Source organism: Phyllobates terribilis, unplaced genomic scaffold, assembly GCF_046119375.1.
Source record: "Phyllobates terribilis strain yellow unplaced genomic scaffold, ASM4611937v1 Scaffold_7__3_contigs__length_470593459, whole genome shotgun sequence".
NCBI lineage: Eukaryota > Metazoa > Chordata > Amphibia > Anura > Dendrobatidae > Phyllobates > Phyllobates terribilis.
This window is the reverse complement of record NW_027362767.1, coordinates 4,968,818-4,995,836: the sequence shown is the minus strand read 5'-3', so window position 1 is coordinate 4,995,836 and position 27,019 is coordinate 4,968,818.

Genomic DNA, 27,019 nt, shown 5'->3' with positions numbered 1-27,019 from the left:
CCAGTGTACACTTGTTTGACGTTGTATACTCTGGTGTACACTTGTTTGGCGCTCTGTCCCCCGGTGTACACTTGTCTGGCGCTCTATCCCCCGGTGTACACATGTTAGGTGCTCTATCCCTCGGTGAACACTTGTTTGGTGCTCTATCTTCCGGTGTACACTTGTTTGACGCTCTATCCCTCTCTGTACACTTGTTTCGCGCTCTATCCCCTGGTGTACACTTGTTTGGCACTCTATCCCCCGTTGTACACTTGTTTGGCGCTCTATCCCCCGGTGTACACTCGTTTGGCGCTCTGTCCCCCGGTGTACACTTGTTTGACGCTCTATCCCCCCGTGTACACTTGTTTGGCGCTCTGTCCCCCGGTCTACACTTGCTTGGTGCTGTATTTCCCGGTCTACACTTGTTTGGTGCTCTATCCCCCGGTGTGTACTTGTTTGACGCTCTATCCCCGCTGTACAATTGTTTGGAGCGCTATCCCCAGTTGTACACTTGTTTGGCGCTCTATCCCCCGGTGTACACTTGTTTGGCGCTCTATCCTCCGGTGTGCACTTGTTTGGCGCTCTATCCTCCGGTGTGCACTTGTTAGGTGCTCTATCCCCCCGTGTACACTTGTTTGGCGCTCTCTCCCCCGGTGTACACTTGTTTGGCGCTCTATCCCCCGGTGTACACATGTTAGGTGCTGTATCCCTCGGTGAACACTTGTTTGGCGCTCTATTCTCCGGTGTACACTTGTTTGGCGCTCTATCCCCTGGTGTACACTTGTTTGGTGCTCTATCCCCCAGTTTACACTTGTTTGGCACTCCATCCCAAGGTGTACACATGTTAGGTGCTCTATCCCTCGGTGAACACTTGTTTGGCGCTCTATCCTACGGTGTACACTTGATTGGCGCTCTATCCCTTGGTGTATACTTGTTTGGCGCTCTATCCCCTGGTGTACACATGTTTGGCACGCTATCCCCCGTTGTACACTCGTGTGGCGCTCTATCCCCCGGTGTACAATTGTTTGACGCTCTATCCCCCGGTGTACACTTGTTTGACGCTCTAACCTCTGGTGTACACTTGTTTGGTGCTCTATCCCCCGTTGTACACTAGTTTGGCACTCTATCCCCCGGTCTATACTTCTTTGGTGCTGTATCCCCCGGTCTACACTTGTTTGGTGCTCTATCCCCCGGTCTACACTTGTTTCGTGCTCTATTCCCCGTTGTACACTTGTTTGGCGCTCTATCCCCCGGTGTATACTTGTTTGGAGCTCTATCCCCCAGTGTACACTTGTTTGGCGCTCTATCCCCCGGTGTGCACTTGTTAGGCGCTCTATTCCCCGGTGTACACTTATTTGGCACTCTATCCCCCTGCTGTACACTTGTTGGGCGCTCTATCCACTAGTGTACACTTGATTGGCGCTCTATCCCACCGTGTACACTAGTTTGGTGCTCTATCTTCCAGTGTACACTTATTTGGCACTCTATCTTCTGTTGTACACTTGTTTGGCGCTCTATCCCCCGGTATACACTTGTTTGGCGCTCTATCCCCCAATGTACACTTGTTTGGCGTTGTATACTCTGGTGTACACTTGTTTGGCGCTCTGTCCCCCGGTGTGCACTTGTCTGGCGCTCTATCCCCCGTTGTACACATGTTAGGTGCTCTATCCCTCGGTGAACACTTGTTTGGTGCTCTATCATCCGGTGTACACTTGTTTGACGCTCTATCCCTCTCTGTACACTTGTTTTGCGCTCTATCCCCTGGTGTACACTTGTTTGGCACTCTATCCCCCGTTGTACACTTGTTTGGCGCTCTATCCCCCGGTGTTCACTCGTTTGGCGCTCTGTCCCCCGGTGTACACTTGTTTGACGCTCTATCCCCCCGTGTACACTTGTTTGGCGCTCTGTCCCCCGGTCTACACTTGCTTGGTGCTGTATCTCCCGGTCTACACTTGTTTGGTGCTCTATCCCCCGGTGTGTACTTGTTTGACGCTCTATCCCCACTGTACAATTGTTTGGAGCGCTATCCCCAGTTGTACACTTGTTTGGCGCTCTATCCCCCGGTGTACACTTGTTTGGCGCTCTATCCCCCGGTGTGCACTTGTTAGGTGCTCTATCCCCCGGTGTACACTTGTTTGGCGCTCTCTCCCCCGGTGTACACTTGTTTGGCGCTCTATCCCCCGGTGTACACATATTAGGTGCTCTATCCCTCGGTGAACACTTGTTTGGCGCTCTATTCTCCGGTGTACACTTGTTTGGTGCTCTATCCCCTGGTGTACACTTTTTTGGCGCTCTATCCCCCAGTTTACACTTGTTTGGCACTCTATCCCCCGGTGTACACATGTTAGGTGCTCTATCCCTCGGTGAACACTTGTTTGGCGCTCTATCCTACGGTGTACACTTGATTGGCGCTCTATCCCTTGGTGTATACTTGTTTGGCGCTCTGTCCCCTGGTGTACACTTGTTTGGCACTCTATCCCCCGGTGTACACTTGTTTGACGCTCTAACCTCTGGTGTACACGTGTTTGGTGCTCTATCCCCCGTTGTACACTAGTTTGGCACTCTATCCCCCGGTCTATACTTCTTTGGTGCTGTATCCCCGGTCTACACTTGTTTGGTGCTCTATCCCCCGGTCTACACTTGTTTCGTGCTCTATCCCCCGGTGTACACTTGTTTGGCGCTCTATCCCCAGGTGTATACTTGTTTGGAGCTCTATCCCCCAGTGTACACTTGTTTGGCGCTCTATCCCCCGGTGTGCACTTGTTAGGTGCTCTATTCCCCGGTGTACACTTATTTGGCACTCTATCCCCCGCTGTACACTTGTTTGGAGCTCTATCCCCCGGTGTACACTTGTTTGGCACTCTATCCCCCAATGTACAGTTGTTAGGCTGTCTTTCCAACGGTGTGCACTTCTTTGGCGCACTATCCCCCGTTGTACACTAGTTTGGCACTCTATCCCCCGGTGTACACTTGTTTGGCGCTGTATCCCCAGGTGTATACTTGTTGGTGGTCTATGCTCCGATGTACACTTGTTTGATGCTCTATCCCCAGTGTGCACTTGTTAGGGACTCTATCCCCCGATGTACACTTGTTTGGTGCTCTATCCCCCGGTGTACACTTGTTGGCGCTCTATTCCCCGGTGTACACTTGTTTGGCGCTCTATCCCTCGGTGTACACTTGTTTGGCATTCTATCCTCCGGTGTACACTTGTTTGGCGCTCTATCCCCCGGTGTACACTTGTTTGGCGCTGTATCCCCCGGTGTACACTTGTTGGGCACGCGCTCACCCGTTGTACACTTGTTCGGTGCTCTATCCTCCGGTGTACACTTGTTTGTCGCTCTATTCCCAGTATACACTTGTTCGGCTCTCTATCCCCCGGTGTACACTTGTTTGGTGCTCTATCCCCCGGAGTACACTTGTTTGGAGCTGTGTCCCCCGGTGTACACTTGTTTGGCACTCTATCCCTCGGTGTACACTTGTTTGGCGCTCTATCCTCCGGTGTACACTTGTTTGGCGCTCTATCCACCGGTGTACACTTGTTCGGCTCTCTATCCCCCGGTGTACACTTGTTTGGCGCTCTATCCCCCGGTGTACACTTGTTTGGAGCTCTATCCCCCGGTGTACACTTGTTTGTCGCTCTATCCTCTGCTGTACACTTGTTTGGCACTCTATCCCCCGGTGTGTTCTTGTTTGGCGCTCTATGCCCTGGTCTACACACTGTTTGGCGCTCTATCCCCAGGTGTAAACTTGTTTGGCACTCTATCCCCCGGTGTACACTTGTTTGGCGCTCTATCCCCCGGTGAGCATTTGTTAGGCGCTCTATTCCCCGGTGTACACTTGTTTGGCGCTCTGTCCCTCGGTGTACACTTGTTTGGTGCTCTATCCCCCGGTATACACTTGTTTGGCGCTCTATTCCCCGGTGTACACTTGTTTGGCTCTCTTTCCCCCGGTGTACACTAGTTTGGCACTGTATCCCCCGCAGTAAACTTATTTGGAGCTCTATCCCCCGGTGTACACTTGTTTGGAGCTCTATCCCCCGGTGTACACTTGTTTGGCGCTCTATCCCCCGATGTACACTTGTTTGGAGCTCTATCCCCCGGTGTACGCTTGTTTGGCGCTCTATCCACTAGTGTACACTTGTTTGGCGCTCTATCCCCCGGTGTACACTGTTGAGCGCTCTATCCCCCGGTGTACACTTGTTTGGCACTGTATCTTCTGGTGTACACTTGTTTGGCGCTCTATCACCTGTTGTACACTTGTTTGGCACTCTATCCCCTGGTGTGCACTTTTTTGGCGCTCTATCCCCCGTTGTACACTAGTTTGGCGCTCTATATCCCGGTACACACTTGTTTGGTGCTATATCCCCGGTCTACACTTGTTTGGCGCTCTATCCCCCTGTGTGTACTTGTTTGGCCCTCTATCCCCCGGTGTACACTTGTTTGGCGCTCTATCCCCCGGTGTGCACTTGTTAGGCGCTCTATCCTCCGGTGTACACTTGTTTGGCGCAGTATCCCCCGGTGTACACTTGTTTGGCGCTCTATCCCCCGGTGTACACTTGTTAGGCGCTTTATCCCTCGGAGAATACTTGTTTGGCGCTCTATCCTCCGGTGTACACTTGTTTGGTACTCTTTTTCCCGGTGTACACTTGTTTGGTGCTCTATCCCCCCGTGTGAAATTGTTGGGCACTCTATCCCCCGCTGTACAATTGTTTGGCGCTTTATCCCCAGGTGTACACTTGTTTGCCGCTCTATCCCCCGGTGTACACTTGTTTGGCACTCTATCCCAAGGTGTGCACTTGTTATGCGCTCTATCCCCCGGTGTACACTTGTTTGGCGCTCTATCCCCCGGTGTACACTTGTTTGGCGCTCTATCCCCCGGTGTACACTTATTTGGCGCTCTATCCCCCGGTGTACACATGTTAGGTGCTCTATCCCTCGGTGAACACTTTTTTGGCGGTCTATCCTCCGGTGTACACTTGTTTGGCGCACTATCCCCCGGTGTACACTTGTTTGGCGCTCTATCCCCCGGTGTACACTTGTTTGGCGCTCTATCCCCCGGTGTACACATGTTAGGTGCTCTATCCCTCGGTGAACACTTGTTTGGTGCTCTATCGTCCGGTGTACACTTATTTGACGCTCTATCCCTCGGTGTACACTTGTTTCGCGCTCTATCCCCTGGTGTACACTTGTTTGGCACTCTGTCCCCCGTTGTACACTTGTTTGGCGCTCTGTCCCCCGGTGTACACTCGTTTGGCGCTCTATCCCCCGTTGTACACTTGTTTGGCGCTCTATCCCCCAGTGTACACTTGTTTGGCGCTCTATCCCCCGGTGTACACATGTTAGGTGATCTTTCCCACGGTGAACACTTGTTTGGCGCTCTATCCTACGGTGTACACTTGTTTGGTGCTCTATCCCCTGGTGTACACTAGTTTGACACTCTATCCCCCGTTGTACACTTGTTTGGCGCTCTATCCCCTGGTGTACACTCGTGTGGCGCTCTATCCCCCCGTGTACACTTGTTTGACGCTCTATCCCCCGGTGTACACTTGTTTAGCGCTCTAACCTGTGGTGTACACTTCTTTGGTGCTCTATCCCCCGTTGTACACTAGTTTGGCACTCTATCCCCCGGTCTATACTTGTTTGGTGCTGTATCCCCCGGTGTATACTTGTTTGGCGCTCTATCCCCCGGTGTGTACTTGTTTGGCCCTCTATCCCCCGGTGTACACTTGTTTGGCGCTCTATCCCCCGGTGTGCACTTGTTAGGCGCTCTATCCTCCGGTGTACACTTGTTTGGCGCAGTATCCCCCGGTGTACACTTGTTTGGCGCTCTATCCCCCGGTGTACACTTGTTAGGCGCTTTATCCCTCGGAGAATACTTGTTTGGCGCTCTATCCTCCGGTGTACACTTGTTTGGTGCTGTTTTTCCCGGTGTACACTTGTTTGGTGCTCTATCCCCCGGTGTGAAATTGTTGGGCACTCTATCCCCCGCTGTACAATTGTTTGGCGCTTTATCCCCAGGTGTATACTTGTTTGCCGCTCTATCCCCCGGTGTACACTTGTTTGGCACTCTATCCCCCGGTGTGCACTTGTTATGCGCTCTATCCCCCGGTGTACACTTGTTTGGCGCTCTATCCCCCGGTGTACACTTGTTTGGCGCTCTATCCCCCGGTGTACACTTATTTGGCGCTCTATCCCCCGGTGTACACATGTTAGGTGCTCTATCCCTCGGTGAACACTTTTTTGGCGGTCTATCCTCCGGTGTACACTTGTTTGGCGCTCTATCCCCCGGTGTACACTTGTTTGGCGCTCTATCCCCCGGTGTACACTTGTTTGGCGCTCTATCCCCCGGTGTACACATGTTAGGTGCTCTATCCCTCGGTGAACACTTGTTTGGTGCTCTATCGTCCGGTGTACACTTATTTGACGCTCTATCCCTCGGTGTACACTTGTTTCGCGCTCTATCCCCTGGTGTACACTTGTTTGGCACTCTGTCCCCCGTTGTACACTTGTTTGGCGCTCTGTCCCCCGGTGTACACTCGTTTGGCGCTCTATCCCCCGTTGTACACTTGTTTGGCGCTCTATCCCCCAGTGTACACTTGTTTGGCGCTCTATCCCCCGGTGTACACATGTTAGGTGATCTTTCCCACGGTGAACACTTGTTTGGCGCTCTATCCTACGGTGTAAACTTGTTTGGTGCTCTATCCCCTGGTGTACACTAGTTTGACACTCTATCCCCCGTTGTACACTTGTTTGGCGCTCTATCCCCTGGTGTACACTCGTGTGGCGCTCTATCCCCCCGTGTACACTTGTTTGACGCTCTATCCCCCGGTGTACACTTGTTTGGCGCTCTAACCTGTGGTGTACACTTGTTTGGTGCTCTATCCCCCGTTGTACACTAGTTTGGCACTCTATCCCCCGGTCTATACTTGTTTGGTGCTGTATCCCCCGGTGTACACTTGTTTGGTGCTCTATCCCCCGGTGTACAGTTGTTTGGCGCTCTATCCCCCGGTGTACAATTGTTTGGCGCTCTATCCCTCGGTGTACACTTGTTTGGCGCTCTATCCTCCGGTGTACACTTGTTTGGCACTCTGTCCACCGGTGTACACTTGTTTGGCTCTCTATCCCCCGGTGTACACTTGTTTGGCTCTCTATCCCCGGTTAATACTTGTTTGGAGCTCTATCCCCCAGTGTACACTTGTTTGGCGCTCTATCCCTCGATGTACACTTGTTTGACACTCTATCTCCCGGTGTACACTTGTTTGGCGCTCTATCCTCTGGTGTACACTTGTTTGGTGCTCTATCCCCCATTGTACACTAGTTTGGCGCTCGATCCCCCGGTCTACACTTGTTTGGTGTGGTATTCCCCAGTCTACACTTGTTTGGTGCCCTATCCCCCGGTGTGTACTTCTTTGGCACTCTATCCCCCGGTGTACACTTGTTTGGAGCTCTATCCCCCGATGTACACTTCTTTGGCGCTCGATCCCTTGGTGTACACTTGTTTGGCGCTCTATCCTCCGGTGTACACTTGTTTGGCGCTCTATCCCCCGGTGTATATTTGTTTGGCGCTCTATCCCCTGGTGTACACTTGTTTGGCGCTCTATCCCCCGGTGTGCACTTGTTTGGTGCTCTATCCCCCAGTGTGCACTTGTTAGGCGCTCTATTCCCCGGTGTGCTCTTCTTAGGCACTCTATCCCCCGGTGTACACTTGTTTGGCGCTCCATCCCCCGGTGTACACTTGTTTGGCGCTCTATCTTCTGGTGAACACTTGTTTGGCGCTCTATCCCCCCGATGTACACTTGTTTGGCCCTCTATCCCCCGGTGTGCAATTCTTCGGTGCTCTATCCCCCGTTGAACACTAGTTTGGCACTCTTTCCCCCGGTCTACACTTGTTTGGTGCTGTAACCCCCGTTGTACACTTGTTTGGCACTCTATCTTCTGGTGTACACTTGTTTGGCACTCTATCCCCCGGTGTGTTCTTGTTTGGCGCTCTATCCCCTGGTCTACACTTGTTTGGTGCTCTATCCCCAGGTGTAAACTTGTTTGGCACTCTATCCCCCGGTGTACACTTGTTTGGCGCTCTATCCCCCGGTGAGCATTTGTTAGGCGCTCTATTCCCCGGTGTACACTTGTTTGGCGCTCTGTCCCTCGGTGTTCACTTGTTTGGTGCTCTATCTCCCGGTGTACACTTGTTTGGCTCTCTTTCCCCCGGTGTACACTAGTTTTGCACTGTATCCCCCGCAGTACACTTATTTGGAGCTCTATCCCCCGGTGTACACTTGTTTGGCGCTCTATCCCCCGGTGTACACTTGTTTGGCGCTCTATCCCCGGATGTACACTTGTTTGGAGCTCTATCCCCCGATGTACACTTGTTTGGCGCTCTATCCACTAGAGTACACTTGTTTGGTGCTCTATCCCCCGATGTACACTGTTGAGCGCTCTATCCCCAGGTGTACACTTGTTTGGCACTGTATCTTCTGGTGTACACTTGTTTGGCGCTCTATCACCTGTTGTACACTTGTTTGGCACTCTATCTCCTAGTGTGCACTTATTTGGCGCTCTATCCCCCGTTATACACTAGTTTGGCGCTCTATATCCCGGTATGCACTTGTTTGGCGCTTTATCCCCCGGTGTGTACTTGTTTGGCCCTCTATCCCACGGTGTACACTTGTTTGGCGCTCTATCCCCCGGTGTGCACTTGTTAGGCACTCTATCCTCCAGTGCACACTTGTTTGGCGCAGTATCCCCCGGTGTACACTTGTTTGGCGCTCTATCCCCCGGTGTAAACTTGTTAGGCGCTCTATCCCTCGGTGAATACTTGTTAGGCGCTCTATCCTCCGGTGTACACTTGTTTGGCGCTCTTTTTCCCGGTGTACACTTGTTTGGTGCTCTATCCCCCGGTCTACACTTGTTTGGTGCTCTATCCCCCGGTGTGAACTTGTTTGGCACTCTATCTCCCGCTGTACAATTGTTTGGCGCTCTATCCCCAGGTGTACACTTGTTTGGTGCTCTATCCCCCCGTGTACACTTGTTTGGCGCTCTATCCCCCGGTGTGCACTTGTTATGCGCTCTATCCCCCGGTGTACACTTGTTTGACGCTCTATCCCTCGGTGTACACTTGTTTCGCGCTCTATCCCCTGGTGTACACTTGTTTGGCACTCTGTCCCCCGTTGTACGCTTGTTTGGCGCTCTATCCCACGGTGTACACTCGTTTGGCGCTCTATCACCCGATGTACACTTGTTTGGCTCTCTATCCCCCAGTGTACACATGTTAGGTGCTCTTTCCCACGGTGAACACTTGTTTGGTGCTCTATCGTCCGGTGTACACTTGTTTGACGCTCTATCCCTCGGTGTACACTTGTTTCGCGCTCTATCCCCTGGTGTACACTTGTTTGGCACTCTGTCCCCCGTTGTACACTTGTTTGGCGCTTTGTCCCCCGGTGTACACTCGTTTGGCGCTCTATCCCCCGTTGTACACTTGTTTGGCGCTCTATCCCCCAGTGTACACTTGTTTGGAGCTCTATCCCCCGGTGTACACATGTTAGGTGATCTTTCCCACGGTGAACACTTGTTTGGCGCTCTATCCTACGGTGTACACTTGTTTGGTGCTCTATCCCCTGGTGTACACTAGGTTGGCACTCTATCCCCCGTTGTACACTTGTTTGGCGCTCTATCCCCTGGTGTACACTCGTGTGGCGCTCTATCCCCCCGTGTACACTTGTTTGACGCTCTATCCCCCGGTGTACACTTGTTTGGCGCTCTAACCTCTGGTGTACACTTGTTTGGTGCTCTATCCCCCGTTGTACACTAGTTTGGCACTCTATCCCCCGGTCTATACTTGTTTGGTGCTGTATCCCCCGGTGTACACTTGTTTGGTGCTCTATCCCCCGGTGTACAGTTGTTTGGCGCTCTATCCCCCAGTGTACAATTGTTTGACGCTCTATCCCTCGGTGTTCACTTGTTTGGCGCTCTATCCTCCGGTGTACACTTGTTTGGCACTCTATCCACCGGTGTACACTTGTTTGGCTCTCTATCCCCCGGTGTACACTTGTTTGGCTCTCTATCCCCGGTTAATACTTGTTTGGAGCTCTATCCCCCGGTGTACACTTGTTTGGCGCTCTATCCCCCGATGTACACTTGTTTGACACGCTATCTCCCGGTGTACACTTGTTTGGCGCTCTATCCTCTGGTGTACACTTGTTTGGTGCTCTATCCCCCATTGTACACTAGTTTGGCGCTCGATCCCCCGGTCTACACTTGTTTGGTGTGGTATTCCCCAGTCTACACTTGTTTGGTGCCCTATCCCCCGGTGTGTACTTCTTTGGCACTCTATCCCCCGGTGTACACTTGTTTGGAGCTCTATCCCCCGATGTACACTTCTTTGGCGCTCGATCCCTCGGTGTACACTTGTTTGGCGCTCTATCCTCCGGTGTACACTTGTTTGGCGCTCTATCCCCCGGTGTACACTTGTTTGGCGCTCTATCCCCTGGTGTACACTTGTTTGGCGCTCTATCCCCCGGTGTGCACTTGTTTGGTGCTCTATCCCCCGGTGTGCACTTGTTAGGCGCTCTATTCCCCGGTGTGCTCTTCTTAGGCACTCTATCCCCCAGTGTACACTTGTTTGGCGCTCCATCCCCCGGTGTACACTTGTTTGGCGCTCCATCCCCCGGTGTACACTTGTTTGGCGCTCTATCTTCTGGTAAACACTTGTTTGGTGCTCTATCCCCCGGTGTGCAATTCTTCGGTGCTTTATCCCCCGTTGAACACTAGTTTGGCACTTTTTCCCCCGGTCTACACTTGTTTGGTGCTGTAACCCCCGGTGTACACTTGTTTGGCACTCTATCTTCTGGTGTACACTTGTTTGGCACTCTATCCCCCGGTGTGTTCTTGTTTGGCGCTCTATCCCCTGGTCTACACTTGTTTGGCGCTCTATCCCCAGGTGTAAACTTGTTTGGCACTCTATCCCCCGGTGTACACTTGTTTGACGCTCTATCCCTCGGTGTACACTTGTTTCGCGCTCTATCCCCTGGTGTACACTTGTTTGGCACTCTGTCCCCCGTTGTACGCTTGTTTGGCGCTCTATCCCACGGTGTACACTCGTTTGGCGCTCTATCACCCGATGTACACTTGTTTGGCTCTCTATCCCCCAGTGTACACATGTTAGGTGCTCTTTCCCACGGTGAACACTTGTTTGGTGCTCTATCGTCCGGTGTACACTTGTTTGACGCTCTATCCCTCGGTGTACACTTGTTTCGCGCTCTATCCCCTGGTGTACACTTGTTTGGCACTCTGTCCCCCGTTGTACACTTGTTTGGCGCTTTGTCCCCCGGTGTACACTCGTTTGGCGCTCTATCCCCCGTTGTACACTTGTTTGGCGCTCTATCCCCCAGTGTACACTTGTTTGGAGCTCTATCCCCCGGTGTACACATGTTAGGTGATCTTTCCCACGGTGAACACTTGTTTGGCGCTCTATCCTACGGTGTACACTTGTTTGGTGCTCTATCCCCTGGTGTACACTAGGTTGGCACTCTATCCCCCGTTGTACACTTGTTTGGCGCTCTATCCCCTGGTGTACACTCGTGTGGCGCTCTATCCCCCCGTGTACACTTGTTTGACGCTCTATCCCCCGGTGTACACTTGTTTGGCGCTCTAACCTCTGGTGTACACTTGTTTGGTGCTCTATCCCCCGTTGTACACTAGTTTGGCACTCTATCCCCCGGTCTATACTTGTTTGGTGCTGTATCCCCCGGTGTACACTTGTTTGGTGCTCTATCCCCCGGTGTACAGTTGTTTGGCGCTCTATCCCCCAGTGTACAATTGTTTGACGCTCTATCCCTCGGTGTTCACTTGTTTGGCGCTCTATCCTCCGGTGTACACTTGTTTGGCACTCTATCCACCGGTGTACACTTGTTTGGCTCTCTATCCCCCGGTGTACACTTGTTTGGCTCTCTATCCCCGGTTAATACTTGTTTGGAGCTCTATCCCCCGGTGTACACTTGTTTGGCGCTCTATCCCCCGATGTACACTTGTTTGACACGCTATCTCCCGGTGTACACTTGTTTGGCGCTCTATCCTCTGGTGTACACTTGTTTGGTGCTCTATCCCCCATTGTACACTAGTTTGGCGCTCGATCCCCCGGTCTACACTTGTTTGGTGTGGTATTCCCCAGTCTACACTTGTTTGGTGCCCTATCCCCCGGTGTGTACTTCTTTGGCACTCTATCCCCCGGTGTACACTTGTTTGGAGCTCTATCCCCCGATGTACACTTCTTTGGCGCTCGATCCCTCGGTGTACACTTGTTTGGCGCTCTATCCTCCGGTGTACACTTGTTTGGCGCTCTATCCCCCGGTGTACACTTGTTTGGCGCTCTATCCCCTGGTGTACACTTGTTTGGCGCTCTATCCCCCGGTGTGCACTTGTTTGGTGCTCTATCCCCCGGTGTGCACTTGTTAGGCGCTCTATTCCCCGGTGTGCTCTTCTTAGGCACTCTATCCCCCAGTGTACACTTGTTTGGCGCTCCATCCCCCGGTGTACACTTGTTTGGCGCTCCATCCCCCGGTGTACACTTGTTTGGCGCTCTATCTTCTGGTAAACACTTGTTTGGTGCTCTATCCCCCGGTGTGCAATTCTTCGGTGCTTTATCCCCCGTTGAACACTAGTTTGGCACTTTTTCCCCCGGTCTACACTTGTTTGGTGCTGTAACCCCCGGTGTACACTTGTTTGGCACTCTATCTTCTGGTGTACACTTGTTTGGCACTCTATCCCCCGGTGTGTTCTTGTTTGGCGCTCTATCCCCTGGTCTACACTTGTTTGGCGCTCTATCCCCAGGTGTAAACTTGTTTGGCACTCTATCCCCCGGTGTACACTTGTTTGGCGCTCTATCCCCCGGTGAGCATTTGTTAGGCGCTCTATTCCCCGGTGTACACTTGTTTGGCGCTCTGTCCCTCGGTGTACACTTGTTTGGTGCTGTATCTCCCGGTGTACACTTGTTTGGCTCTCTTTCCCCCTGTGTACACTAGTATTGCACTGTATCCCCCGCAGTACACTTATTTGGAGCTCTATCCCCCGATGTACATTTGTTTGGCGCTCTATCCCCCGGTGTACACTTGTTTGGCGCTCTATCCCCGGATGTACACTTGTTTGGAGCTCTATCCCCCGATGTACACTTGTTTGGCGCTCTATCCACTAGAGTACACTTGTTTGGTGCTCTATCCCCCGCTGTACATTGTTGAGCGCTCTATCCCCAGGTGTACACTTGTTTGGCACTGTATCTTCTGGTGTACACTTGTTTGGCGCTCTATCACCTGTTGTACACTTGTTTGGCACTCTATCTCCTGTTGTGCACTGTTTTGGCGCTCTATCCCCCGTTATACACTAGTTTGGCGCTCTATATCCCGGTATGCACTTGTTTGGCGCTCTATCCCCCGGTGTGTACTTGTTTGGTCCTCTATCCCACGGTGTACACTTGTTTGGCGCTCTATCCCCCGGTGTGCACTTGTTAGGCGCTCTATCCTCCAGTGCACACTTGTTTGGCGCAGTATCCCCCGGTGTACACTTGTTTGGTGCTCTATCCCCCGGTGTACACTTGTTAGGCGCTCTATCCCTCGGTGAATACTTGTTTGGCGCTCTATCCTCCGGTGTACACTTGTTTGGCACTCTTTTTCCCGATGTACACGTGTTTGGTGGTCTATCCCCCGGTCTACACTTGTTTGGTGCTCTATCCCCCGGTGTGAACTTGTTTGGCACTCTATCTCCTGCTGTACAATTGTTTGGCGCTCTATCCCCAGGTGTACACTTGTTTGGTGCTCTATCACCCCGTGTACACTTGTTTGGCGCTCTATCCCCCGGTGTGCACTTGTTATGCGCTCTATCCCCCCCTGTACACTTGTTTGACGCTCTATCCCTCGGTGTACACTTGTTTCGCGCTCTATCCCCTGGTGTACACTTGTTTGGCACTCTGTCCCCCGTTGTACGCTTGTTTGGCGCTCTATCCCACGGTGTACACTCGTTTGGCGCTCTATCACCCGGTGTACACTTGTTTGGCTCTCTATCCCCCAGTGTACACTTGTTTGGCACTCTATCCCCCGGTGTACACATGTTAGGTGCTCTTTCCCACGGTGAACACTTGTTTGGCGCTCTATCCCCCAGTGTACACTTGTTTGTTGCTCTATCCCTCGGCGTACACTTGTTTGGCGCTCTATCCCCTGGTGTACACTAGTTTGGCACTCTATCCCCCGTTGTACACTTGTTTGGCGCTCTATCCCCTGGTGTACACTCGTGTGGCGCTCTATCCCCCCGTGTACACTTGTTTGACGCTCTATCCCCCGGTGTACACTTGTTTGGCGCTCTAACCTCTGGTGTACACTTGTTTGGTGCTCTATCCCCCGTTGTACACTTGTTTGACACTCTATCCCCCGGTCTATACTTGTTTGGTGCTGTATCCCCCGGTGTACACTTGTTTGGTGCTCTATCCCCCGGTGTACACTTGTTTGGCGCTCTATCCCCCGGTGTACACTTGTTTGTCGCTCTATCCCTCGGTGTACACTTGTTTGGCGCTCTATCCTCCGGTGTACACTTGTTTGGCACTCTATCCACCGGTGTACACTTGTTTGGCTCTCTATCCCCCAGTGTACACTTGTTTGGCGCTCTATCCCCCGGTGTATGCTTGTTTGGAGCTCTATCCCCCGATGTACACTTGTTTGGCGCTCTATCCTCTGCTGTACACTTGTTTGGCGCTCTATCCACTGGTGTACACTTGATTGGCGCTGTATCCCCCAGTGTACACTTATTTGGAACTCTATCCCCCGGAGTACACTAGTTTGGCAAGCTCTCACCTGTTGTACTCTTGTTTGGCTCTCTATCCTCCGGTGTACACTTGTTTGGCGCTCTATCCCCCGGTGTACACTTGTTTGGTGCTCTGTCCCTCGGTGTACACTTGTTTGGCGCTCTATCCCCTGGTGTACACTTGTTTGGCACTCTATCCCCCGTTGTACATTTGTTTGGCGCTCTATCCCCCGGTGTACACTCGTGTGGCGCTCTATCCCCCGGTGTACACTTGTTTGATGCTCTATCCCCCGGTGTACACTTGTTTGGCGCTCTAACCTCTGTTGTACACTTGTTTGGTGCTCTATCCCCCGTTGTACACTAGTTTGGCACTCTATCCCCCGGTCTATACTTGTTTGGTGCTGTATCCCCCGGTGTACACTTGTTTGGTGCTCTATCCCCCGGTGTACACTTGTTTGGCACTCTATCCCCTGGTGTACACTTGTTTGGCGCTCTATCCCTCGGAGTACACTTGTTTGGCGCTTTATCCTCCGGTGTACACTTGTTTGGCGCTCTATCCACCGGTGTACACTTGTTCGGCTCTCTATCCCCCGGTGTACACTTGTTTGGTGCTCTATCCCCCGGTGTACACTTGTTTGGAGCTCTATCCCCCGGTGTACACTTGTTTGGCGCTCTATCCTCTGCTGTACACTTGTTTGGCGCTCTATCCACTGGTGTACACTTGATTGGCGCTGTATCCCCGAGTGTACACTTATTTGGCACTCTATCCCCCGGAATACACTTGTTTGGCACGCTCTCACCCGTTGTACTCTTGTTTGGCGCTCTATCCTCCGGTGTACACTTGTTTGGCGCTCTATCCCCCGGTGTACACTTGTTTGGCACACTCTCACCCGTTGTACACTTGTTTGGCGCTCTATCCCCTGGTGTACACTTGTTTGTTGCTCTATCCCCTGGTGTACACTTGTTTGTTGCTCTATCCCCCGGTGTACGCTTGTTTGGCGCTCTATCCCCCGGTGTACACTTGTTTGGCGCTCTATCCCTCGGTGTACATTTGTTCGGTGCTCTATCCTCCGGTGTACACTTGTTTGGCGCTCTGTCCCTGGTGTACACTTTTTCAGCTCTCTATCCCCTGGTGTACACTTGTTTGGCGCTCTATCCCCCAGTGTACACTTGTTTGGAGCTCTATCCCCGGGTGTACACTTGTTTGGCGCTCTATTCCTCGGTGTACACTTGTTCGACGCTCTATCCTCCGGTGTACACTTGTTTGGCGCTCTATCCACCGGTGTACACTTGTTTGCCTCTCTATCCCCCGGTGTACACTTGTTTGGCACTCTATCCCCCGGTGTACACTTGTTTGGAGCTCTATCCCCCGGTGTACACTTGTTTGGCGCTCTATCCTCTGCTGTACACTTGTTTGGCGCTCTATCCACTGGTGTACACTTGATTGGGGCTGTATCTCCCAGTGTACACTTATTTGGCACTCTATCCCCTGGAGTACACTTGTTTGACACGCTCTCTCCCGTTGTAGTCTTGTTTGGCGCTCTATCCTCAGGTGTACACTTGTTTGGCGCTCTATCCCCCGGTGTACACTTGTTTGGCATGCTCTCACCCGTTGTACACTTGTTTGGCGCTCTATCCCCTGGTGTACACTTGTTTGTTGCTCTATCCCCCGGTGTACACTTGTTTGGCGCTCTATCCCCCGGTGTACACTTGTTTGTCGCTCTATCCCTCGGTATGCACTTGTTCGGCGCTCTATCCTCCGGTGTACACTTGTTCGGCACTATTTCCCTGGTGTACACTTGTTCGGCTCTCTATCCCCCGGTGTACACTTGTTTGGCGCTCTATCCCCCTGGGTACACTTGTTTGGAGCTCTATTCCCCGGTGTACACTTGTTTTGTGCTCTATCCTCTGCTCTACACTTGTTTGGCGCTCTATCCACTGTTGTACACTTGATTGGCGCTCTATCCCCCGGTGTACACTTGATTGGCGATCTATCCCCAAGTGTACACTTGTTTGGCACTCTATCCCCCGGTGTACACTTGTCTGGCACGCTCTCACCCGTTGTACTCTTGTTTGGTGCTCTATCCTCCGGTGTACACTTGTTTGGCGCTCTATCCCCCGGTGTACACTTGATTGGCACGCTCTCACGCGTTGTACACTTGTTTGGCGCTCTATCCTCCTGTGTACACTTGTTCGGCTCTCTATTCCCCTGCTGTACACTAGTTTGGCGCTCTATCCCTCGGTGTGTACTTGTTTGGCACTCTATCCCCGCTGTACAATTGTTTGGCGCTATCCCCAGTTGTACACTTGTTTGGCGCTCTATCCCCCGGTGTACACTTGTTTGGTGCTCTATCCCCCGGTGTGCACTTGTTAGGTGCTCTTTCCCCCGGTGTACACTTGTTTGGTGCTCTATCCCCCAGTGTACACTTGTTTGGCGCTCTATCCCCAGGTGTACACATGTTAGGTGCTCTATCCCTCGGTGAACACTTCTTTGGCGCTCTATCCTCCGGTATACACTTGTTTGGCGCTCTATCCCCCGGTGTACACTTGTTTGGCACTCTATACCCCGGTGTACACATGTTAGGTCCTCTATCCCTCGGTGTACACTTGTTTGGGGCTCTATCCTACGGTGTACATTTGATTGGCACTCTATCCCTCGGTGTACACTTGTTTGGTGCTCTATCCCCCGGTGTACACTTGTTTGGCACTCTATCCCCCATTGTACACTTGTTTGGCGCTCTATCCCCCGGTGTACACTCGTGTGGCGCTCTATCCCCCGGTGTACAATTGTTTGACGCTCTATCCCCCGGTGTACACTTGTTTGACGCTCTAAACTCTGGTGTACACTTGTTTGCTGCTCTATCCCCCGTTGTACACTAGTTTGGAACTCTATCTCCCGGTCTATACTTGTTTGGTGCTGTATCCCCCGGTCTACACTTGTTTGGTGCTCTAACCCCCGGTCTACACTTGTTTCGTGCTCTATCCCCCGGTGTATACTTGTTTAGAGCTTTATCCCCCAGTGTACACTTGTTTGGTGCTCTATCCCCCGGTGTGCACTTGTTAGGCGCTCTATTCCCCGATGTACACTTATTTGGAACTCTATCTCCCGGTGTACACTTGTTTGGAGCTCTATCCCCCGGTGTACACTTGTTTGGCACTCTATCCCCCAATGTACACTTGTTAGGCTGTCTATCCAATGGTGTGCACTTCTTTGGCGCACTATCCCCCATTGTACACTAGTTTGGCACTCTTTCCCCCGGTGTACACTTGTTTGGCGCTGTATCCTGTATCCCCAGGTGTATACTTGTTGGTGCTCTATGCTCCGATGTACACTTGTTTGATGCTCTATCCCCAGTGTGCACTTGTTAGGCACTCTATCCCCCGGTGTACACTTGTTTGCCGCTCTATCCCCCGATGTACACTTGTTTGGCGCTCTATTCCCCGGTCTACACTCGTTTGGTGCTCTATCCCCTGGTGTACACTTGTTGGCGCTCTATCCCCTGGTGTACACTTGTTTGGTGCTCTATCCCCCGGTGTACACTTGTTTGGCGCTCTATCCTCCGGTGTACACTTGTTTGGCGCTCTATCCACCAGTGTACACTTGTTCGGCTCTCTATTCCCCGGTGTACACTTGTTTGGCACTCTATCCTCCGGTGTACACTTGTTTGGAGCTCTATCCCCCGATGTACAATTGTTTGGCGCTTTATCCTCTGCTGTACACTTGTTTGGCGCTCTATCCACTGGTGTACACTTGATTGGCACTGTATCCCCCAGTGTACACTTATTTGGCACTCTATCCCCCGGAGTACACTTGTTTGGCACGCTCTCACCCGTTGTACTCTTGTTTTTCGCTCTATCCTCCGGTGCACACTTGTTTGGCGCTCTATCCCCCAGTGTACACTTGTTTGACACGATCTCACCCGTTGTACACTTGTTTGGCGCTCTATCCCCTGGTGTACACTTGTTTGTTGCTCTATCCGCCGGTGTACAATTGTTTGGCCCTCTATCCCCCGGTGTACACTTGTTTGGCGCTCTATCCACTGGTGTACACTTGATTGGCACTGTATCCCCCAGTGTACACTTATTTGGCACTCTATCCCCCGGAGTACACTTGTTTGGCGCTCTATCCAAAGGTGTACACTTGTTTGGAGCTCTATCCCCCGGTGTACACTTGTTTGGCACTGTATCCTCTGCTGTACACTTGTTTGGCGCTCTATCCACTGGTGTACACTTGATTGGCGCTCTATCCCCCGGTGTACACTGGTTTGTCGCTCTATCCCCAAGTGTACACTTGTTTGGCACTCTATCCCCCCCGTGTACACTTGTTTGGCACGCTCTCACCCGTTGTACTCTTGTTTGGTGCTCTATCCCCCGGTGTACACTTGATTGGCACGCTCTCACGCGTTGTACACTTGTTTGGTGCTCTATCCTCCTGGGTACACTTTTTCGGCTTTCTATCCCCCTGCTGTACACTTGTTAGGCGCTCTATCCACTGGTGTACACTTGATTGGCGCTCTATCCCCCCGTGTACACTAGTTTGGTGCTCTAATTTCCAGTGTACACTTATTTGGCACTCTATCTTCTGTTGTACACTTGTTTGGCGCTCTATCCCCTAGTGTACACTTGTTTGACGTTGTATACTCTGGTGTACACTTGTTTGGCGCTCTGTCCTCCGGTGTACACTTGTCTGGCGCTCTATCCCCCGGTGTACACATGTTAGGTGCTCTATCCCTCGGTGAACACTTGTTTGGTGCTCTATCTTCCGGTGTACACTTGTTTGACGCTCTATCCCTCTCTGTACACTTGTTTCGCGCTCTATCCCCTGGTGTACACTTGTTTGGCACTCTATCCCCCGTTGTACACTTGTTTGGCGCTCTATCCCCCGGTGTACACTCGTTTGGCGCTCTGTCCCCCGGTGTACACTTGTTTGACGCTCTATCCCCCCGTGTACACTTGTTTGGCGCTCTGTCCCCCGGTCTACACTTGCTTGGTGCTGTATTTCCCGGTCTACACTTGTTTGGTGCTCTATCCCCCGGTGTGTACTTGTTTGACGCGCTATCCCCGCTGTACAATTGCTTGGAGCGCTATCCCCAGTTGTACACTTGTTTGGCGCTCTATCCCCCGGTGTACACTTGTTTGGCGCTCTATCCTCCGGTGTGCACTTGTTAGGTGCTCTATCCCCCGGTGTACACTTGTTTGGCGCTCTCTCCCCCGGTGTAGACTTGTTTGGCGCTCTATCCCCCGGTGTACACATGTTAGGTGCTGTATCCCTCGGTGAACACTTGTTTGGCGCTCTATTCTCCGGTGTACACTTGTTTGGCGCTCTATCCCCTGGTGTACACTTGTTTGGCGCTCTATCCCCCAGTTTACACTTGTTTGGCACTCCATCCCCCGGTGTACACATGTTAGGTTCTCTATCCCTCGGTGAACACTTGTTTGGCGCTCTATCCTACGATGTACACTTGATTGGCGCTCTATCCCTTGGTGTATACTTGTTTGGCGCTCTATCCTCTGGTGTACACATGTTTGGCACGCTATCCCCCGTTGTACACTCGTGTGGCGCTCTATCCCCCGGTGTACAATTGTTTGACGCTCTATCCCCCGGTGTACACTTGTTTGACGCTCTAACCTCTGGTGTACACTTGTTTGGTGCTCTATCCCCCGTTGTACACTAGTTTGGCACTCTATCCCCCGGTCTATACTTCTTTGGTGCTGTATCCCCCGGTCTGCACTTGTTTGGTGCTCTATCCCCCGGTCTACACTTGTTTCGTGCTCTATTCCCCGTTGTACACTTGTTTGGCGCTCTATCCCCCGGTGTATACTTGTTTGGAGCTCTATCCCCCAGTGTACACTTGTTTGGCGCTCTATCCCCCGGTGTGCACTTGTTAGGCGCTCTATTCCCCGGTGTACACTTATTTGGCACTCTATCCCCCTGCTGTACACTTGTTGGGCGCTCTATCCACTGGTGTACACTTGATTGGCGCTCTATCCCCCCGTGTACACTAGTTTGGTGCTCTATCTTCCAGTGTACACTTATTTGGCACTCTATCTTCTGTTGTACACTTGTTTGGCGCTCTATCCCCCGGTATACACTTGTTTGGCGCTCTATCCCCCAGTGTACACTTGTTTGGCGTTGTATACTCTGGTGTACACTTGTTTGGCGCTCTGTCCCCCGGTGTGCACTTGTCTGGCGCTCTATCCCCCGGTGTACACATGTTAGGTGCTCTATCCCTCGGTGAACACTTGTTTGGTGCTCTATCATCCGGTGTACACTTGTTTGACGCTCTATCCCTCTCTGTACACTTGTTTCGCGCTCTATCCCCCGTTGTACACTTGTTTGGCGCTCTATCCCCCGGTGTACACTCGTTTGGCGCTCTGTCCCCCGGTGTACACTTGTTTGACGCTCTATCCCCCCGTGTACACTTGTTTGGCGCTCTGTCCCCCGGTCTACACTTGCTTGGTGCTGTATCTCCCGGTCTACACTTGTTTGGTGCTCTATCCCCCGGTGTGTACTTGTTTGACGCTCTATCCCCACTGTACAATTGTTTGGAGCGCTATCCCCAGTTGTACACTTGATTGGCGCTCTATCCCCCGGTGTACACTTGTTTGGCGCTCTATCCCCCGGTGTGCACTTGTTAGGTGCTCTATCCCCCGGTGTACACTTGTTTGGCGCTCTCTCCCCCGGTGTACACTTGTTTGGCACTCTATCCCCCGTTGTACACTCGTGTGGCGCTCTATCCCCCGGTGTACAATTGTTTGACGCTCTATCCCCCGGTGTACACTTGTTTGACGCTCTAACCTCCGGTCTATACTTCTTTGGTGCTGTATCCCCCGGTCTACACTTGTTTGGTGCTCTATCCCCCGGTCTACACTTGTTTCGTGCTCTATCCCCCGGTGTACACTTGTTTGGCGCTCTATCCCCAGGTGTATACTTGTTTGGAGCTCTATCCCCCAGTGTACACTTGTTTGGCGCTCTATCCCCCGGTGTGCACTTGTTAGGTGCTCTATTCCCCGGTGTACACTTATTTGGCACTCTATCCCCCGCTGTACACTTGTTTGGAGCTCTATCCCCCGGTGTACACTTGTTTGGCACTCTATCCCCCAATGTACAGTTGTTAGGCTGTCTTTCCAACGGTGTGCACTTCTTTGGCGCACTATCCCCCGTTGTACACTAGTTTGGCACTCTATCCCCCGGTGTACACTTGTTTGGCGCTGTATCCCCAGGTGTATACTTGTTGGTGGTCTATGCTCCGATGTACACTTGTTTGATGCTCTATCCCCAGTGTGCACTTGTTAGGGACTCTATCCCCCGGTGTACACTTGTTTGGCACGCTCTCACCCGTTGTACTCTTGTTTGGCGCTCTATCCTCCGGTGTACACTTGTTTGGCGCCCTACCCCCCGGTGTACACTTGTTTGGCACGCTCTCACCCGTTGTACACTTGTTTGGCGCTCTATCCCCTGGTGTACACTTGTTTGTTGCTCTATCCCCCGGTGTACACTTGTTTGCCGCTCTATCCCCTGGTGTACACTTGTTTGGCGCTCTATCCCTCGGTGTACACTTGTTCGGCTCTCTATCCTCCGGTGTACACTTGTTTGGCGCTCTATCCCCGGTGTACACTCGTTCGGCTCTCTATCCCCCGGTGTACATTTGTTTGGCGCTCTATCCCCCGATGTACACTTGTTTGGAGCTCTATCCCCCGGTGTACACTTGTTTGGCGCTCTATCCTCCACTGTACACATGTTTGGCACTCTATCCACTGGTGTACACTTGATTGGCGCTCTATCCCCCAGTGTACACTTGTTTGGAGCTCTATCCCCCTGTGTACACTTGTTTGGCACTCTATCCCCCGGTGTACACTTGTTTGGCACGCTCTCACCCGTTGTACTCTTGTTTGGCGCTCTATCCTCCGGTGTACACTTGTTTGGCGCTCTATCCCCCGGTGTACACTTTATTGGCACGCTCTCACGCGTTGTACACTTGTTTGGTGCTCTATCCTCCTATGTATACTTGTTCGGCTCTCTATCTCCCTGCTGTACACTTGTTTGGCTCTTTATCCACTGGTGTACACTTGATTGGCGCTCTATCCCCCCGTGTACACTTGTTTGGCACTCTATCCCCCAGTGTACACTTATTTGGCACTCTATCTTCTGGTGTACACTTGTTTGGCACTCTATCCCCCGGTATACACTTGTTTGGCACTCTATCCCCCGATGTACACTTGTTTGGCGCTCAATCCCCCGATGTAGACTTGTTTGGCGCTCTATCCCCTGGTGTACACTTGTTTGGCACTCTATCCCCCGATGTACACTTGTTTGGCGCTCAATCCCCCGATGTAGACTTGTTTGGCGCTCTATCCCCTGGTGTACACTTGTTTGGTGCTCTATCCCCCGGTGTACACTTGTTTGGAGCTGTATCCCCTGGTGTACACTTGCTTGGCGCTCTATCGCCCGGTGTATACTTGTTTCGCTCTCTATCCCCTGGTGTACAATTGTTTGGCTCTCTATCCCTTGGTGTACATTATTTGGCGCTCTATCCCCCGGTGTACACTTGTTTGGCACCCTATCCCCCGGTGTACACTTGTTTGCCACTTTATCCCCCGGTCTACACTTGTTTGGCTCTCTGTCCCACGTTGTACACTTATTTGGCGCTCTATCCCCCAATGCACACTTGTTAGGCTGTCTAACCCCCAGTGTGAACTTGTTTGGCGCTCTATCCCCCATTGTACACTAGTTTGGCGCTCTATCCCCTGATGTGTACTTGTTTGGCACTCTATCCCCCGGTGTACACTTGTTTGGTGCTGTATCCCCAGGTGTATACTTGTTTGGTGCTCTATGCCCCGATGTACACTTATTTGACGCTCTATCCCCAGTGTGCACTTGTTAGGCACTCTATCCCCCGGTGTGTACTCTTTTGGCGCTCTCTCCCCCGGTGTACACTTGTTTGGCACGTTCTCACCCGTTGAACATTTGTTTGGCAGTCTATCCTCCGGTGTACACTTGTTTGGCGCTCTATCCCCCGGTGCACTTGTTTTGCGCTCTATCGTCCGGTGTACACTTTTTTGGCGCTCTATCCTCCTGTGTACACTTGTTCGGCTCTCTATCCCCCTGCTGTACACTTGTTTGGCGCTCTATCCACTGGTGTACACTCGATTGGCGCTCTATCCCCCCGTGTACACTTGTTTGGCGCTCTATCCCCCAGTGTACACTTATTTGGCACTCTATCTTCTGGTGTACACTTGTTTGGTGCTCTATTCCCCGATGTACACTTGTTTGGCACTCTATTCCCCGGTGTGCACTTCTTTTGCGCTCTATCCCCCGTTGTACACTAGTTTGGCGCTCTATCCTCCGGTCTACACTTGTTTGGTGCTCTATCCCCCGGTGTTTTGGCGCTCTATCCCCAGGTTTACCCATGTTTGTCGCTCTATCCCCCGGTATACACTTGTTTGGCACTCTATCCCCCGGTGTGCTCTCTTTAGGCACTCTATCCCCCGGTGTACACATGTTTGGCGCTCTATCCCCTGGTGTACACTTGTTTGGCACTCTATCTTCTGGTGTACACTTGTTTGGCGCTCTATCCCCCGATGTACCCTTGTTTGGCAATCTGTCCAACGGTTTGAACTTCTTTGGCGCTCTATCCCCCATTGCACACTAGTTTGGCGCTCTATCCCCCGGTCCACACTTGTTTGGTCCTGTTTCCCCCAGTCTACACTTGTTTGGTGCTCTATCCCCTATTGTGTACTTGTCTGGCACTCTATCCCCCGGTGTACACTTGTTTGGCGCTGTATCCCCAGGTGTATACTTGTTTGGAGCTCTATCCCCCGAAGTACACAAGTTTGGCGCTCTATCCCCAGTGCGCACATGTTACATGCTCTGTCCCCCGGTGTACACTTGTTTGGCGCTCTATCCCCCGGTGTACACTTGTTTGGCACGTTCTCACCCGTTGAACATTTGTTTGTCAGTCTGTCCTCCGGTGTACACTTGTTTGGCGCTCTATCCCCCGGTGTACACTTGTTTGGCACGCTCTCACACGTTGTACACTTGTTTGGCGCTCTATCCCTCTCTGTACACTTGTTTCGCGCTCTATCCCCTGGTGTACACTTGTTTGGCACTCTATCCCCCGTTGTACACTTGTTTGGCGCTCTATCCCCCGGTGTACACTCGTTTGGCGCTCTGTCCCCCGGTGTACACTTGTTTGACGCTCTATCCCCCCGTGTACACTTGTTTGGCGCTCTGTCCCCCGGTCTACACTTGCTTGGTGCTGTATCTCCCGGTCTACACTTGTTTGGTGCTCTATCCCCCGGTGTGTACTTGTTTGACGCTCTATCCCCACTGTACAATTGTTTGGAGCGCTATCCCCAGTTGTACACTTGATTGGCGCTCTATCCCCCGGTGTACACTTGTTTGGCGCTCTATCCCCCGGTGTGCACTTGTTAGGTGCTCTATCCCCCGGTGTACACTTGTTTGGCGCTCACTCCCCCGGTGTACACTTGTTTGGCACTCTATCCCCCGTTGTACACTCGTGTGGCGCTCTATCCCCCGGTGTACAATTGTTTGACGCTCTATCCCCCGGTGTACACTTGTTTGACGCTCTAACCTCTGGTGTACACTTGTTTGGTGCTCTATCCCCCGTTGTACACTAGTTTGGCACTCTATCCCCCGGTCTATACTTCTTTGGTGCTGTATCCCCCGGTCTACACTTGTTTGGTGCTCTATCCCCCGGTCTACACTTGTTTCGTGCTCTATCCCCCGGTGTACACTTGTTTGGCGCTCTATCCCCAGGTGTATACTTGTTTGGAGCTCTATCCCCCAGTGTACACTTGTTTGGCGCTCTATCCCCCGGTGTGCACTTGTTAGGTGCTCTATTCCCCGGTGTACACTTATTTGGCACTCTATCCCCCGCTGTACACTTGTTTGGAGCTCTATCCCCCGGTGTACACTTGTTTAGCACTCTATCCCCCAATGTACAGTTGTTAGGCTGTCTTTCCAACGGTGTGCACTTCTTTGGCGCACTATCCCCCGTTGTACACTAGTTTGGCACTCTATCCCCCGGTGTACACTTGTTTGGCGCTGTATCCCCAGGTGTATACTTGTTGGTGGTCTATGCTCCGATGTACACTTGTTTGATGCTCTATCCCCAGTGTGCACTTGTTAGGGACTCTATCCCCCGGTGTACACTTGTTTGGCACGCTCTCACCCGTTGTACTCTTGTTTGGCGCTCTATCCTCCGGTGTACACTTGTTTGGCGCCCTACCCCCCGGTGTACACTTGTTTGGCACGCTCTCACCCGTTGTACACTTGTTTGGCGCTCTATCCCCTGGTGTACACTTGTTTGTTGCTCTATCCCCCGGTGTACACTTGTTTGCCGCTCTATCCCCCGATGTACACTTGTTTGGCGCTCTATCCCTCGGTGTACACTTGTTCGGCTCTTTATCCTCCGGTGTACACTTGTTTGGCGCTCTATCCCCGGTGTACACTCGTTCGGCTCTCTATCCCCCGGTGTACATTTGTTTGGCGCTCTATCCCCCGATGTACACTTGTTTGGAGCTCTATCCCCCGGTGTACACTTGTTTGGCGCTCTATCCTCCACTGTACACATGTTTGGCACTCTATCCACTGGTGTACACTTGATTGGCGCTCTATCCCCCGTTGTACACTTGTTTGGAGCTCTATCCCCCTGTGTACACTTGTTTGGCACTCTATCCCCCGGTGTACACTTGTTTGGCACGCTCTCACCCGTTGTACTCTTGTTTGGCGCTCTATCCTCCGGTGTACACTTGTTTGGCGCTCTATCCCCCGGTGTACACTTGATTGGCACGCTCTCACGCGTTGTACACTTGTTTGGTGCTCTATCCTCCTATGTATACTTGTTCGGCTCTCTATCTCCCTGCTGTACACTTGTTTGGCTCTTTATCCACTGGTGTACACTTGATTGGCGCTCTATCCCCCCGTGTACACTTGTTTGGCACTCTATCCCCCAGTGTACACTTATTTGGCACTCTATCTTCTGGTGTACACTTGTTTGGCACTCTATCCCCCGGTATACACTTGTTTGGCACTCTATCCCCCGATGTACACTTGTTTGGCGCTCAATCCCCCGATGTAGACTTGTTTGGCGCTCTATCCCCTGGTGTACACTTGTTTGGCACTCTATCCCCCGGTGTACACTTGTTTGGTGCTCTATCCCCCGGTGTACACTTGTTTGGAGCTGTATCCCCTGGTGTACACTTGCTTGGCGCTCTATCGCCCGGTGTATACTTGT